At 35.3% G+C, this 17,386-nt stretch overlaps 1 protein-coding gene across 2 annotated transcripts in view; it reads left to right on the top strand.

Annotated features, from left to right (window-relative positions):
• The window catches only part of GRID2 (glutamate ionotropic receptor delta type subunit 2), a 1,446,155-nt gene that overhangs the window by 516,332 nt on the left and 912,437 nt on the right, over nt 1–17,386 (top strand). The gene's annotated exons all lie outside the window — the stretch shown is intronic.

Genomic DNA, 17,386 nt, shown 5'->3' with positions numbered 1-17,386 from the left:
TACCTGGCCTACTCTATAAATGTTATTTCAACATGAAGAGTGAACTATTTGTCGTATTTAGAATATCTAGGGTATGCACATTTATATAAAACAAAGCAAAACAAGTTATAATAAATTTTCCATTAAAAGCCCTCCATGCTTTCCTAAGCAGCGTGGCTCAGTTGGTTGAGCGTGGTCCCGAAAAGTGAATTGTCCCTGGTTGCATTCTGGTCAGGGCACATGCCTGGGTCAAAGGTTCCATCTCCAGTCCCCAGTCAGGGTGTGTTCAAGAGGCAACGGATCAATGTTTATCTTTCATATCAACTTTTCTCTCCCTCTCTTTCTCCCTCCCTCCCCCTCTCTCTAAAAATAGGTACAACCTCTAAAAAATAGACAAATATAAAAGACCTCTATGCTAACTCCAGCAACTCAGTCTATTTAAAAAGTCTTAACAGGAAGCTTAAATAACAAAGAAATGAGAAACACTTTGTCTTCTATTTCTGTGGAATGGAATTACACAGTTCAAGGTTTGTACACTGTACTGAAGTTAGGGAATTGCATATGCAGTTTTTAAAACTTCATTCTGCTTGCAGGTGATGCTTTTCTATTTTAAGGAAATATGTTTAGCCAAAAGCAAAAAACTGCATCATTATGTTTACTGTTAAGACAGGAAACTCTCAGAATTTTCTGTCTCCTTTATTGTAAGTAGGGAACAATATGCAGCATTGAAGAAACTTTGCATCTGTGCTGAGTCGGTGAAGGATGTACAGCAGTTGAAAAATGAAAGTGAGCAAAGAGTCATTTGTCAGAAAAAAAATCTTCAAAATCCTGTTTTACTTCACACACACTCCCAAGCAGAACAAGGTAAAGGGATTAAGTTATCCAGGACATCATCAGCACAAAAATATACACCGTTAATTTTTTTTTTCTTCAGCACAACCAGGCTCTCCCCCATCTTTATTAGAATCTCACCAAGAAGTCCGCTAGTGTGCCCTGTCACAGTGAAAATCATTTTGTCCAGCAAAGTGGCTCTAAGTCCATGTTGATAGATTTATGACACACCTTCTGGGAAAGGATCATACATCCTTATTTTCCACATATTTTGGATAATGATTCAAGATTTAAAGATTGAAAGGCTTTTTATATGTTGCTCTCCTTAAGCTTTTAGTCCATTGCTCAGCATATTCACTCCTTTCAGAGTGAATTTCGTAGGCTTAAAGACCAGGGAACCAAGCCATTTGGTGCTTTGCACTCCTCAGGTATTTCTGAGCAGTTCAGTAGTTTGGGTACTAATACTTTATCTTTATTATTCAAAGTAAAGACTTAAAATTCAGAAGCTGGAGGAGAAAGGTGGAGAAGACATGGCAGTGTTGATTGATGTAACTGGGTTAGATTCTTCCACGAAGGAGCTTTTCATGAAGCGGTTCCATACCCGCTTGCACAAGTCGGCTTTAACCAGGATGTCACTTGAGCAAAGAATAATTCCTTCTTACCTTCTCTGTAAGACAATAATTCTCCATTAAAATGTTTATTAACTCAGTATTGAGAGGTTGTTTTACTAAGTTATCTTTGAAATAGCCATATCCCATATCTCTCCCAATGTTTGATGATGTTAGGTTTTAACAATCTAAAAATATACAAGTATTTTAAAATAATTTAAATATAACCCCACAATACATTAATTTTACTTCAGTTGATTTAGTTTTACTGTTTGTTTAGAGTAATATTAGTGGCCATTATTTGTTGACATTCTAGCTAAGAGACAGGAGGAAAGAGAAAATACCCGAACACTGGTTCAAAATTTAACATTCTCTATTATGAAGAAGTTCATAGATATTTTTACTTTTGTAGGATGTGTTGTTTGTTTAATATTTTCTGGGTTTTGTTTTTTAAAAGCAAAGAAGACATTTATTTTTCTGCACACTGATAAATCTCTTATACTGAATTGCACTTGTTTTTCTACTTTTGATATTTGTGTGTCATTTTTACAAAACTTTTATTGAATGCTTAACTTGTATACAATGTAGTGATACAAGAAACACTCGTTAAATGCAAGGTTTATAATCTAGTTAGAGAGATGATGTGCATACAACTTGTAAGAGAAGGAGACCGTATATTAAATGTTGCAGTGGGATAGGAAAAAAAATCTAGTGAGAGTTCAAATAAGGATGAGTTCACTTCAGGCTAAATCTCATTAGACATGGTTTTATCCTAATTCTGTTGGTGTTCTAAATGTTATCTGGTGCTTTGCTGTTCACCAAGTTCTGTGGAAATGACTTTTACATTAAATTAGTTATCCTTAATTAGTATAATGGTTCTCTGGCTTTGTAGAGTTTTATCTTATTTTGACATCAAATTAATAAAAGGGTACAGAATTGTCTTTGTGTACATTCTGTTTGCAATTGTGTTTAATGTAAATTGATATGCATTTTATAATAGACACAGCCTAGCAGAAAGGATATAATATGTGTTAAGGTGATTTTATTTTGAAAATTGTTAATGACATTATCTTTATAGATACATTTTTAATAGAAAATGTCAGGGTGTTGACATCCTGACTTTCTCAAGCAGGAAAGACACAGTGATCACTGATGCGAACCGTTTTGTGATTACCTGATACTGATAAAATGACATGTGATAGTACTTTTTCATAGTACTAAGGTTTAAAGAGAAAAGTTCAGTAAAATAGAAAGCACAGCAATTAGCACACTGTTAGCTTACAGTAAATGTTAGTCTTAATAATTTTTACTGTTTTTTATGTGGTCCCTAACATCCTGTGGACTAAGAAAGGGCGAAGTTGTTTGTTGTGCCTTTTGTTTTCTGCCTTGAAAAATAATGGGGCAAATCTCAAATATATCAGTTACGTCGGTATATTAAAATCAATTACATCATTGTACGGAAGGGAATGCAACTGTATTCAGTAGAGATACTCTGAGTCTTGATTGTAATGGAAAGCCTAGCCTTTTCCCCCAATTCTTTCTATTGCACACAAAGATAAATCCAATGAGTTCACTAGCCTGTAACATGACACACTCTCTCTGGAGATTCTGGAATATTTGCTCTATCCATATGACTCTTGAAACTAAGCTGGATCATTTTGTTAAAACTGTGTCCTTACACATACCTTTTAGTTTGATAGGATTTCTCCGCTTGAGAATGCACAGAACTTAGTACCCTTTTGGTCTTGAAGGTGCTAAGTGACCTTTTCAGTGCATGGGCTGCTAGACCGGCAGTTGTATACACCTGTGCAGTTGACCTCAGACACTTTCACAGCTTCTTTGTGCTGGCAGTGCTTATCTCCTGCTGGTTACATGTTAGCTTGTAAGGGCAAGGAACAATGTTAGTCTTACACATAGTTTTATCCCACAGGTATAACTCAGTGTTTGGCACAACGAGACCTTTAATCATTATCAAATCAACCAGGTAATTATTAATTTTAAATTAATGTGAAGGAAGCATTAAGTAGTGTGAAATGTTTCTCAGTGTTAATCTGTTTTACTTGGGTTAGGACTGAAATCCCTTCTCACAGGGAGCCCAGCATGCAGCTGACTTTCAGCCATTGCCTGCACATGTCACCATTCAGTGAACTAAAGAATCCGGTCAGTAACTGAGAATAAAATAAAATTATATATCCTTTTTTTAATTAAAAATTTTAAAAAGTTTTGCAGGTAGGAAAATTCAAAGACTGATTTAAATGTTTTTCTTTCAGTTTATTGGTCCAGAATTTCCTTAGAGAACTCATGGTTGCAGGCTGTAGACAGGCAGTTGGGACCTCCAGTCAGGGCCACCGCCCAGGCTGCGATTACCCCCATTTCTGACGCTGTAACCTTTCCCCCAGAGCAACTCCAGATGATGTGAACAGAGGAGGATGCAAACGTTTCTGGTGAAACAATAGCAATAATATTGAGAATCTCTTGTACTTGCTCATCTGTGAACTTCTCTTTGAAGGGTTGAGGTTTGTTTTCCTATAAAGTTGATGCAAAAGTTTAATCTGTTTTATCTTAATTATCTTCAAGAGACAATTGAAACCATAAACATTCCAGATCCTAACATTGTTCTAAAGGAGTAACTTTCACTAACTTCCTGACTAGTTTAGAATTCAAATACTACAAGGTTAATTTTAAACTTCATTATCACAAAGGACAGTTAATGAATGATTATAATTATCTGATTTTATCTGTTGCTGAAGCTTAAGGCAGCTGAATTTTGAAATTTTGTCATGTAACTATATCTTATAGAAAGTGCTTTTTCCATTCCAATATATTTTAAACACATTTTTAAAGGATAATGATTAGTACAAATACCTTCTGAGCTCTTAATATGTCTGTTTGGACTATTTTAGCCATGGAGATCCTTATTTCCTTCTTCCTTCCTTTTTGCAACATAAAGTCTCAGTCATTCACTCACTCATGCACCAAGTCACCATCACAGTGTTATAATACTCCAGTCTCTCCACCTGTGTACCCTTTAACCATAAACAAGTGATCATTTTTCTGCATCTTTTTCTTTCATTATGTCATAATCTCCTCTAGATTTTGCATATATTCCTTTACCTTTTATTTTCAAATCTACAGAAGCTCTGCATTCATGAATGGAATCACGCACTGAACTACTAGAGGGCTTCGAAAGTGCCCATGTGATGGAGAGAATCAGTGCCCTGCATAAGCCGGAACAAACATTTGGTCTGCTGTGTTTTTTGACCCCATAGTTAATTTGCTTTACAACAGAGGTTGAAGTAGAAATTCTTTATTTCTGATTGTCTCCTTGTAGGATTGTGATATAATTGACATTTAACAGTGTATTAGTTTTAGGAGTACAACATAATGATTCCATATATTTACATGTTATGAAATGATCACCACATTGAGTTTAGTCAGCATCCATCACCTCACATTGTTACACATTTTTTTTCTTCTGACAAAACCTTTTAAGATCTACTCTTAGCAACTTTTAAATATGTACTACAGTATCATTAACTATAGTCACCATGATATACATCACTGTGTCTTACAACTGGAAGTTTGTACCTTTTGATCACCTTCATCTATTTTGCCCACCCTTCTCCCTGCCTCTGGCAACCATCAGTCTATATACTCTCTCTGAGTCTCATTTTTTTAGATTCTACAAAAAAGTGAGATCATCGTATTCATTTTTCTCTGATTTACTTCACTTAGCATAATGCTGTCAAGTCCCATCCATGTTGTTGCAAATGGCAAGAATTCTTTATTTTCTATGGCTGAATAATATTCTGTATGCATATACATACATATATATATATATATATACACATTATATATGGGGGGAGAGAGAGAAAGAGAGGAAGAGTCTGTCCAAAAAAAGTCCAACCGTTGTTAATATAATAACTGTGCGACATCGATATAACTGGGCAGCCAAGGAGAGTGGGCTAGAATCTTCATGCATGGACAATGATGACTTCACTGTACTAGTCAGCAAAGATGGTAGATGCCCTTGCATGAGCACGTGTACTACCTGGCCATCGCATTCAAAATGACTGAGTAGAGCAATGAATTTGCATCAAATTTGCATTAAGCTTGAACATTCCTCTGTGGAAACTATTCAGATGATTCAGAAGACTGCAGCTCTGGGCAACTGGTGATTGGCAGCTTCATCACAACAATGTGCCTGCTCATGAATCACATCTTGTACAAAGGTTTTGGCAAAACATCAAATCGCCCAGGTGACTCAGACCCCCTGCAGCCCAGATTTGTCACCCTGTGCCTTCTGGCTTTTCCCAAAACTAAAATCACTTTTGAAAGGGAAGAAATTTCAGACTGCTGATGAAATTCAGGAAAATATGAGGGGGCAGCTGATGGGGACTGGGAGAACTGTGTTAGGTCCTTAGGTGCCTACTTTGGAGGGGACTGAGACATCATTGTCCTATGTACAATCTTTTTTGTATTTTCTTCAATAAATGCCTCTATTTTTCATAATACATGGCTAGACACTTTCTGGACACACCTCCTGTATAGTGGAGAGGTGTGTGTGTGTGTGTGTGTGTGTGTGTGTGTGTGTGTGTCTTTTTTCTCTTCATTTTTTGATGAACACCAGGGTTGTTTTGTGTCTTGGCTCTTGTAAATAATACTGCAATGTACATGGGAATGCATACCTCTTTTTGAGATAGTAATTTTATTTCTTTCAGAAACATACCCAGAGGGAGAGCATGAAGATGGCACCAGCCAGCCTCCCAGTCTCTGGAGAAGATCACAGTCAGCCCTTACATGTGTGTTAAATTAGAAACCTGACCCTTGGGCTGAAGCTTTTAAGATATACAAATAGATCTTTTTCAAGGAGAGACGGGGCAGTCTAGTCCTCTGCCTCTGTGTTGAGCCCTGGGGGGATAGCTGGTTAAGAACTTTTTCTGTGTTTGGTACAGTCCCCTGGGACCTGTGAATGCAAACCCCATTGGCCACCAGAGCCAAGTGATCAAGGGGCACATCCCATTGTGTTCGTCTCCTTTCAGGGAGACACCAGCAATCTGGAGCATGGCAGAGGGAGAGCAAGAAGATGACACTTGCTGGCCTCAGTGTCTCCTGAGAGAACTGCAGTCAGTCAGTCAGCTGCTAGATGTGTGTTAAATTAGAAGCTTGACCCTCAGGCTGCAGTTTTTAAGATATGCAAATAGGCCTCCTTCAGGGAAAGGCTGGGCAGCTCAGTCTACTGCCTGTGTGCTGAGCTGTAGGAGGATAGCCTGGACCCTTGGAAATTCCTAAGAACCCAGTAAAAACTGTTTTGTTGTTTGCTACAGTATTGTGGGTCAAGCAAGGCTGGTAGGCTTTGAGAGCTAGGTGATTTCAGGGCCACCCTTCAGGAACGAGATTCAAAAGTTGGGCAGTAGATATTGGGTCCAAATCCTTCACTCCTCAGACAGAAGCTGGGAGTTGGGAGTTCCCTTTTGATTGCGTGTCCCAGAGCCAGGATGGGTTTATGTATCTCAGCCACTCCTGTTCCTTTCCATGTGTTTTCTTTTTCTTAATTACCTGACTTGTAGTTGCTGGATTTCTCTCACAGAGAATGTTTCATATGTAGCAGTAGTTCCAGTGTGTCCCTGAGGGGAGGTAAGTGTAGGAGGCTTCTATATTGCCATTTTGAACAGGAACCCTTTCTGTATTTCTGATTCTGTCCTTCTAAATAGATAACAGGACAGGATCGTTAATATAGATACAGAAGATTGCAATGCTTAGTGTGGAATGGCTGCTAAAAGTTTTGTTACAGTTATAATGCAAATAACATATTTCAGATGTTTTTGTTAATAGGTAGAGAGTACTGGGAATAACCCTGCTTCTCAAATAATGAGATCAAATGGCAGAATTAACGTGTGGTTTATGTGTTTTGTAAAATAAAATTTTTCTGTGATGTACTGACATGTGTAGGACCATAAGTAATAACCTTTTAAAAGAGCTTTTAAAAATATTGTCTCAGATAAAAATGGAAAGGTGATTTAAATAATGTTACTAGATAGTAGGCAGGGAATCAGTTTCATATACATTTCTTTAAAATAACCATTAGTATTATGTATATATTCTTTTGAAAGCTCATATGCCAATTATATTTCCAGTTTTGATTCTGGAAATATTCGTCGAACAGCTATCATTTGCTAAGGATTTGTGCCAGCTGGCACAGGTGATGGCTCAGGAATAATCCTTAAAAACGCCTGGATTCAATTATTTTACTTAAATGATTTATTTTGGACATATTTGGTGAGGTAGAGTTTTATTTTAGAAGCAAGGTGAGATTTTTCATCTTTAGTTCTAGTCTTGAAATAGTCTACCAGATTGATGGAGTCTCATTTAGGGCTCATGAGGAACAGGGAATGCTGCAGTATGGCTTGATTATGGTGTTAAATAGCAAGCAATGCAGACAAGGAAGCCATTAAGCCAGGTGTAGTGTATTCCTGCTTTAAATGAAATATATATGCTTTCAAATTTAAGATAATTTGTTTTGCACAGAAAACATGATATGGGTCTTAGCAAGCAAAAAAATTAAAGAACTGGTAAATGATGTTAGTACACTATTTTTATTAAAGAGACATTAGTTACAATCTTAAAGATGCAGCAATATTAGATAGTAAGTGGCTTTCTCATTTTTCTCATTTCAAATGCCCAAACTGTATTAGAAGCTTTAAGTTAGAAATATGATTTGTTAAATAGAAACAAGCCACTTTATTTGTGGTGGGGCTTCAAAGATCCTTCAGCATGCTAATACCCCATTGTCCAAGAAGGATCACCAAGGAGGAAATCTGCATTGGACCAGAGAACTTTTAAATTTAATGTCTCACATGACTGTTATTTTTAGAACAAAAGTGCTTAAGAATTACTAATCCATGGATTATTGCTTCCATTTACAAGGATCTCATATTTTCAGGCCTTTGATACATTTAAAATAAATAATTGCATGTACAATCATTCTAAAGAATATAAACCTGTGGGACTTATGGTGTATCTTTAACCCTTAGGATGATTATCACTGTTGCTAGTGTTCTCAGTGGAAATTAGGCTTTTGCACAGGATAAGAGTGAAGCATTCCCAGGACCCACACACAGGAAACTGTGGTGTGGAATAGTTTATTTGTGTGGAAATAGAAGCCACTGCCTGGGTTTCCAGTGTCCCATGTTCATCCATCTTGCCTGGGAAGAAGTACTATCTTATCTTCAGTTAGGCCAAGACAAAGGCCAGTGTCCAGAGTTTCTGCTCCATGTTAAAGTATAATCCAGTCCAGCATGTGACTAGTTTAGGGTGTTTCCAGCTGCAGCCCATTTCAGGCTCCCTCCTGGAGTCTATGTGTGGAGCACACACAGCCGTGGACCATGCGGCTGCTATGGCCACATGGCCATGGACAGAGGATACATAGGTGTAAGGGGTGAGTGCAGGTCATGAGGGAGAAAGAGAGTGATTTTGGAATCCATGCCATCTGCCACTGTGGGTCCCAGTAGCTAATAGACCCACATGGTCAAGTGTTCCTGGGAGAGAGATTGCACAGATGAACAAGGCAAGTGCATTACCAGGTTGCAAGAGAGCGACAGAGACCCTTTGTTCTCCTAGGATTGTATTAGCTTGGGTTTAGGATGGACCACATGCTTTCTCAAGTAACCAATCAACTTCCTAAGCTTTTGTGGGCTTTGGATGTCCTGCTCCCATCTGGCAATCTGGTAGCGGAGGGAGGAAGGGAGTGGTGTCAATCCCCTTGGTGGAGCAATGCTGTAGCTTCCTGGTGGAGCAAATAGGCTCATACTTCCCAGTTTGTTAAGATCAATGTCTATTTTGTTATATTTTTATTTATTTCTAAATCGTGTCTTTTGCTTTTACTTATTTTGGATTGATAAAAGACCACAGAATTAGCAAGTCAGAGAAGTTCTCCTGAGAGTTCAGGCTGTAACACATATATGGAAGTCATGTTCTTCCTTTTCATCATGCCATTTTATTGACTGTGGGAGCAAATGGCTCTCAAGCACCTCAGAACACCTTCTCTCTTTGATACCTACTATATTCTGATGCAGTCTGCTTTGAATTGCATGATGGTTTTCCTGTGCCAGGGCCACCGTCAGGTAGGATCTGGTGGAAAGAACTACTGTTATTGGGATGTACTCAGTGCAGTTGTGACTAAGGGTTTTACTCTAGGTTTCTCCAGCTCTTTTTAGTAACTCTTAGTACTGAAGTAAAGAAAATATGGAATAAATCTTTCCAAAGTTTGGAATCTCTGTTAAATACATAGTAAATGCAATCTAGCCCCCCTCCACTAAAATCTACTCTGCTCTCAAAGTATGGCTGACTACACATTTTTAAATTTTAACTTATAGTCTTTATTCCTTTCTGTCCTCCTATAAACCACTTTTACCCATTGATCAACACTCCCCCTTGATACACACACAATTTCTAGCCATTGGTTTCACAGTGCTTACCACAAAGAATCATGCAGTGAATAGTAGACCCTTTTATACATGCTGATTGAAAGAATAAACAAATCAATATGTAAATGAATGAATATGACAGCGTGTATGGAACCTTGAGTTTCAAGGAATATGATGCAGCCTATAAAGTAAGTGATAAATCACCCAGGACAAATTATTTTTAAAGAAGGAATTAGATGAAAATAACTAGATTATTTCCTTTTCAAATTTGACTGATATGAGATCTTTGTCAACAATAATTATTTTTAATTGTTGTAGTGGTACCTTTGAGTGCATTGTACTCTATATTTTATTAATAATAAGTACCTTTATTTTTATGGTTTCATAAGCTGTCTCTACCAATTTGACAGATCTGATAAGATAATCATCGGTAAGCTACACAATTTACCACTTGCACTGTACAAGCTGTGTGTGGACATTGTTTATAAGACATAAGTAGATTCTGGAATTGGAATCCTATAGCAAATACATGTCAATTTGGTAGTTGTTTGACCACATAAAAGTTTCTGAGAAAAAAGTATCGCTAATCCAAGTAAAAAAATAAGAAAATCCAGGAAAACAAGTAGTTTTAAAAATGTAGGAGTGAGGGTGGGAGGTAGGAGTGGATGGGGTGGGGGATGGTGGTGGCAGAGAGTGGAGACAATTCTGCTTGAACAATAATAAGATAGAAAGTAATAAAAAATTTAAAAAGATATAGCCTAGAAAACATTAAAACATAGAATACATTGTTTTATTTACACCTGGATGTTTAGTTTGAAATGAAAAAAAATTATAAAAATATAGCTCTAGAAAATATTGGGAAGGCATTTTAATGTTAGATATAACTCAGTTTTCTGGTACTCAAGCAGTCCATGTAACTTAAATTTAAATTGGAATTTATTCAATTTATTTACTCAACAACAAATATTGAATGCACTTATTAGAGATACAACATCTTAGAGTAGAATCAAGAGTTGAGTTGTTTTTAGGGGGATGTTGTGATGTATTGAGTTGCAGATTTAGTGAAAAAATAATTTTCTCCGAATTATTTGACTAGTCTTGAAGCTCATGTTCTTATGGGTGTGGTTAGCCAGCTAAGCCTGGGGTTTAAATAAACATATTTCTGATGGCAATCACCATGCCAAACCCTGATTTGCTTAGAAGCTTAGTTCAGAATAAGCGTGTGATACTGCCAGTGGGACATGGTGACATCCTAGCAAGGAATCCAACCAAACCTCTCCCTCAGTAAAAAAGTGTTTGATTTTACACACCATTAAATCATTTGTATTATTCCAGTTGCATGGAAGTTATGTAGGAAAAGAGAATGCATATATTTAGCATATTAGAGCTAACTTTAAAATATAGTATTCTTATTGATGATATTTTGATGAACTATTTTCATTTCAACTTTTATGCTTCAACTATCTTATAACATATTTCTCTTTTATCTAGCTCTTATCTAGCTCTTTATCTAGCTCTGCCAGCCCTATAGTAGTTCATTTATCTTTTTAATACAAATAAACCAACATCTCCTACCTAGTAGGTCATCAGGAAAGAAAAGAATAAAAATTCATATTCCTTGATATATATTATCTGCATAAACACTGAAATATACATCTTAAGGGTCAATTTCATTTTTCTGAAAATGTCAAAATACAATGAAGTTGGCTCTTAAAATGTATATCTCAGCTTTTATGCAGATAATATATATCATGTAGCATGTTTGTTACCACTTTAGAATCAAACTTGGGTCACTTTATTGCACTTTAATGCAATGCAAGCAAACCAGTGTGTTCATACAAGGCTTGAACAGATTTCTCAGCATTCCCTTGGGGAAAATACAGTGTTTATCTCATTGAAGTGAACTTCTAGATACAGAAAATGATTCAAAAGAAAGTCACTTTGACCATTTAAGTAGTAAAATGTACTGCTTATATTTATGGTCACATAAATTATGTTCTCAGAAAATTTATTCACCATTTTAAAGAAGCAGAAGCAATTAATAGTATTGCACATTCATTTTTAAATCTAAAATTAAGTACCTATTATGATCCAAGTACTGTATTAGATACTAAAGATACAGAATGAATTAAATGTTAGTTGTGATCTCCAAACTCAAATAGCAGACAAAACAAAGTACAGAGATAAATCCTGAGTGAACCTCGAGGCTGTTTAATCTACTCTTTAAATGAAAAATGAAAAGTGTGTTTCAGAAAGGAAAGGGAGAAATTGCCATCTTTTTTACTAGGCATCCGGTTGTCATCTAGGGCTGAACAGCAAAAAAACATTTACATTAGTAAACGTAGTAGGTGAGAACAGCTTATTTCTACTTCAATAAGCTAGACATGTAGAAATAAAGGGTATACAATTTTCCTAAAGTAGAGTCAGTTTAAGCTGGAATGTTTTACATCCCAAACCTGGAACAAGCTTGCCTATCTTAGATGAGATTCCTACATCAGAATCATAAAAGTTACAAATATCAAGGGGGGAAAGTACAGAGCCCACTTCTTGAGTCATACTTGTAGATACAATGAGTTTTACTTTCTGATATATATGCAAAAATGATCATTAAACTTGGATTTTCAAGAGCTGTTTTTTGAGTAGCATGTTAAAATATCTGAGCATTCCTATCATTTTGCCTTCCAAATTATACATCATGCATTGCATTTTTCAATGCACACAAATGCACACATTTTAAAATTATATTTAAATAAGAAAACATGACCATAACAGTTTTGATTTTGGTGACATACTTTTGTGTTAAAAGACATGAATTTGTTCAAAAAGGTAAATGATGTTTTGTGATAGACTCTTCTGTTTAAACATTGTACTTAAAGATATTTTTTTTCTTATTGCATTAGAGATTCATATTGCAAACTATAAGTGGTAATAAGGAATGCATTTTCTCTAAAATTGTGGCAGCTCATTCCTCATTCACAGTGCTGGGGTTACAGATGTTAGGGAACAAATATTAGCTCTCACATCCATTAATACATGCAAATTGGCAGCTCCTGACCCTGAAACTAGTGAAATTAATAAAAAAGAGATACAAGTATTTTAAAAATAATTAATAAAGAGCCATTTTAACAGCTGCAATGTTTAAGGTCTAACATCACTTAACCATGAGATTCACAAGATAAGGACTTGCCAAATGACCTGTTCTTTTTTAAGGATTAATATATTAATTAATTTTAAAATAATATTATACCCAATGAATATTATTATAAATAATTATAGTTTTTCAAACAAAATATTGTTGAGTGGTATTGTTTCACAATTTAGTAAATTTAGCATCTTATTTTAATCAAGGTATAGTTGACATACAATATCATATGAATTTCAAGTGCACAACATAGTGATTTGACATTTGTATACCTTATGAAATAATCACCTTGATCAGTCTAAGATCAGATGATTACTGATCTTAGTAGCCATCTGTCAACATACAGAGTTATTACAATATTGACTATATTCCCTATACTGTATATTATGTCCCTGTGACTTATCTACTTTATAAGTAACAGTGTGTACCTCTCAATGATCTTTTACAGTAAAATAATGAATTATTACATATTTTAAAGTTGTTTGATTTGACCCTTTAAAATCAATTTCATTTTTAAGGAGAATAATTTACTAGCTGATACAAACTATTTAGCATAATGTAAGACAGTACCTATAGTATTTCATTTACAACAAAAAATATGAATTTCAAAGGAAGAAAATATGAGAGAAACTCTCATTTTCTTGCTTGACAAGGCATAATAATTAAAAGTATATATATACTTTGAAAATAATGAAGGAAACCTGATACTTGAATATAGATGTGTTGTGTTTTTTTCCTTAAATATAGATTACTTCTAATAAAATAAAATATAGTTACAGTGTAAATCCAGAGTTCACCTACTCTAATTATAGAAGTCAGGACTTGAGAATGAGATTTATGAAAATAAGTTGAAATGCAGATAATATGTTTTGGGATAATGTAGGTTTGATGATGCATTATTTTGGAATCTTAAGATTTTCTGTTCTGCCTAAATAAAAGTCAGAATGTGGACCCCTTTCTGAGGAAGGTCCCTATCTTATTCATCTTTATACCCTATAGAGTTTAAAACAGTGACTACAGGAAGCAAATATTCAGTCAGCAATTGGGAAGAAAAAACAATCATGATTGGATGATTAAATAAAACTAACCATCTGCCCCTTGTTGTTCACTGCTCAGAACTCTTGATTCTGTGTTATTGGAGTATAGCCTTTTAATCAAGAAGCACTGTGCCAAGATAGAAACAGATCTGAATGAACAGGAATCCTGGGCTCCTGTGCTACTCCGATTCTTTCTAGCTGTCGAACGGTGTACAAGTCAGTGAACCTCTCAGAGCCTACCTTTCTTCACCTGCAAAATGCTGGTACTGGACTAGGATGATCCCCCAAATTATGCTTCTTTGATTTTATAACAGAGTATACTGGCCCAAGTGTAATTTTTTTCTCTTAATCTTTAAAGTTTGACAAAATTCTGTCTTCTGTTGAGTTTACAGAGATAATTCATTATTACTGTTTAAAAGATTTCCCACTGTGCCACAGCTGGCACAGGTGAAAGGAATTAAGAAAGAGAGCAGTAGCACTGTAAGATTTCATCACCTACTCTGCTTAATTATAGAAGTCAGAATTTGAGAATGAGATTTATGAAGATAAGTCGAAATGCAGATAATATGTTTCGGATAAATGTGGGGTTGATGATGTGTTATTTTGGAATCTTAAATTTCTCTGTTCTGCATAAGCCAAGAAGGGTGTTATTGTAAATCCAAATGGGAAAATGGATCCTCCAGTATTTTGGCCAGTGTGGTCAGTGCTGCTGATCCTAGCAAAATTCTACATTTAATGAGTAGTTATTTTTAGTGTCAACACTGAGAAAATAAGTAACTAGAAGCTAATATGGGCTTTTTAGTTAAAATTAATATCAGCCTGAGAATATCAAACTTCTTAGAAAAATCTTAGATTTCCTTAACTGAAATATAAATTTTAGACAAAACAGGTAATATTCCTACCCTACACTTATTGTTCAAACTTCATGTCAAGTATTAAATATGGAGAATGTGTTTAATAGAGCCATCATTTAACAGAAATTAATTCAGCCACATAAGTAGGAAGTTGGAAGTTCACAGAAGTATATATAGGAGACCATGGTTGTGTTTAGTACCAAACATTCTTCACCCATTTGTTTTTCTTGTGGTAAGCATTATTCTCTTACCCTCCTGAAAACTGAGAACCCTTTCACTGTCAGTCCTTACTTTTAGGGTGAAGTTGACTCTAAGGTTTGCTCTGGGGACCGGTCAGAGGACATACTTGAAATAGAATTAAGGTCAGCATAGATGCACTCTGCAGACATAATTGTCATTTATGACCAGAGTCTATGCTGATTTATTCATGGAGATGTCTATTCTGATAGACAGAAGTATTATATCCCATACTTCCCATAGTGCCACATTGATTAATTAAATGATCAATGAGAGTCATTTTTCTCTTTTCCATTAGACTCAGAGTTGTGAAGACACAAGACTGGAAATATATTAACATTAAAATGGGAAAATCTGTTAATCCAATATGTGGTAGGTGAGACAAGTTTTGGAGATGGCAAAACAATGCCCTAAAGACATAATTTGAGTCCCTGGATCATACCAAACCTGAAACCAATGAATTTACTTCAGTTCTTGGTAAAAAAAAAAAAAAGTTAAGTTTTGCATAAGCCAGAATCAAATAGTACCAATTGCATTATAACATAGGAAACAACCCATTTCACAAAACAAAATCAGATGTGTACTTTATAAGAGAAAAAAGTAAAAAAAGTTGTTTATATATGAATGATCTGTCATTAGACAACTTTGCATTCTTGAGAATATTAAAAGGTACACATGGATAGAAGTTTCAGGTAGACAGATTTAGGATGAATGTAAGGGAAAAGATCTTCACAATTTAGTCCTTATTGGTAATAAGGACTAAAATTGAGTCTGGATTATAAGGAATATTGTATTAGGTTGAAGGATTCCCTAGCTGTTACTAAAATCCTTAAAATGTATCAAAGAATTGCTGAGCCAGACAATGCACCAGGCACTTTATGTACATAATCTGTTAAGTCAGTGTTATAACTAAGTGGAGAGACCAGGAAGCAATGAAGTTGAGTAACTTGCCCAAGGGAAGAAAGCTAGGAAGTAACAATGATGGGGATGAAGCCCAGTGTATTCTGACTGGCTTTACAACTTCACCTCTCTAGTAACATTCTAACAGTGCCTGGATTTTTGTAAATTTAAAGCAATTATAAAACCCTGTATTTTACTGACAGTTTAGCAATGATTCATATAAAAATAAAAATGGACTAATGAAGTAAAAATGAATTTTCTTTGATTTATGGACAGTAAGGTTTTATGGAAATTTAAAAAATACACTTAAAGAAGTTTAGTATGTAGAGTCCATGGTGACTAAAAGATGCCACACCTACATGAACATAATTTAACTGTGAGGTTAATATAAATCCCCACAACTGCTAAAAGAAAAAAAAATCAAACCGCAGTTAGTCATCAAAATGCAAGATAAACATGTTATAATTTCTGAGAAAGCCTAAAAGAACTCCCAGGAAATATGAATGAAGGGATAAATAGCCACATATTTTTCCAAGAGTTGTCAACTTGGCATATTTGAGATTTGAGATAGTGTGGATACATGGAAGAGCAACCTCCTGCTGTGAGGTCCTGACAGAAAGTATGCAAAGGAGTTTTAGTTGATAATTCTAATGCTAATTTATTGCCTCTCACTAGATCTCTAAAAGTAAAAAAAAAATACCATCTTAGGCTCATTTAAAAACTTTATACTAGTGTAGGTATTCTGGTAACATGATAAGCATCACTGTAAGACCTCTGTTGTTTGAAGTCATTATATTTTATAATATGAGAAATATTAGACATTATAGGTTATAAGACTGATGTAGTTAAGAAAGCATCTTGCCTAATGTAACTGCTAACTTAAATTTATCATAATAACATCTCTGTTCTTTAAAAACAAGTTGTTTAAAATCAGATTCTTTTGTGCTTTATTAGATCGGATTTCATGGTCAAACATACCCCCATTTTAATTATCACCCTTCTCTCTGCTTGGTGAATTTCTTAACCTTTGCAAGTCTCTGTTTTCTCATATATTCATGGAGATGCTAATGTTTGCCTATTTCAGAGGTTATTTTTGGATTAAAAAATACACTATGAAACTTCTCTGCCTGTCCCAAAAGGTGCAGAATAGGCAGTAGTTGCCTTTCCTGCTTTTTCCTTCCAAACTCTCCCCATGCTTCTCCAACTTCCTCAAAATTAACGAAAAAAAAAAAAAAAACAAACCAACTGTCTTTATAACACAAGTCAGACTTTAGGCCTATGTTTTGGTGTATAAGCTATTGTCAATATCATGGAGTGTGTATTTCTGGGGAAGGAGAAGATGTTGCATAATAAAAATATTAAGAATGAATGG

The sequence above is a fragment of the Phyllostomus discolor genome, chromosome 1, assembly GCF_004126475.2.
Source record: "Phyllostomus discolor isolate MPI-MPIP mPhyDis1 chromosome 1, mPhyDis1.pri.v3, whole genome shotgun sequence".
NCBI classification, from domain to species: domain Eukaryota; kingdom Metazoa; phylum Chordata; class Mammalia; order Chiroptera; family Phyllostomidae; genus Phyllostomus; species Phyllostomus discolor.
Note: the sequence above shows the minus strand (reverse complement) of the source record. Positions and strands in the feature narration are given on the sequence as shown.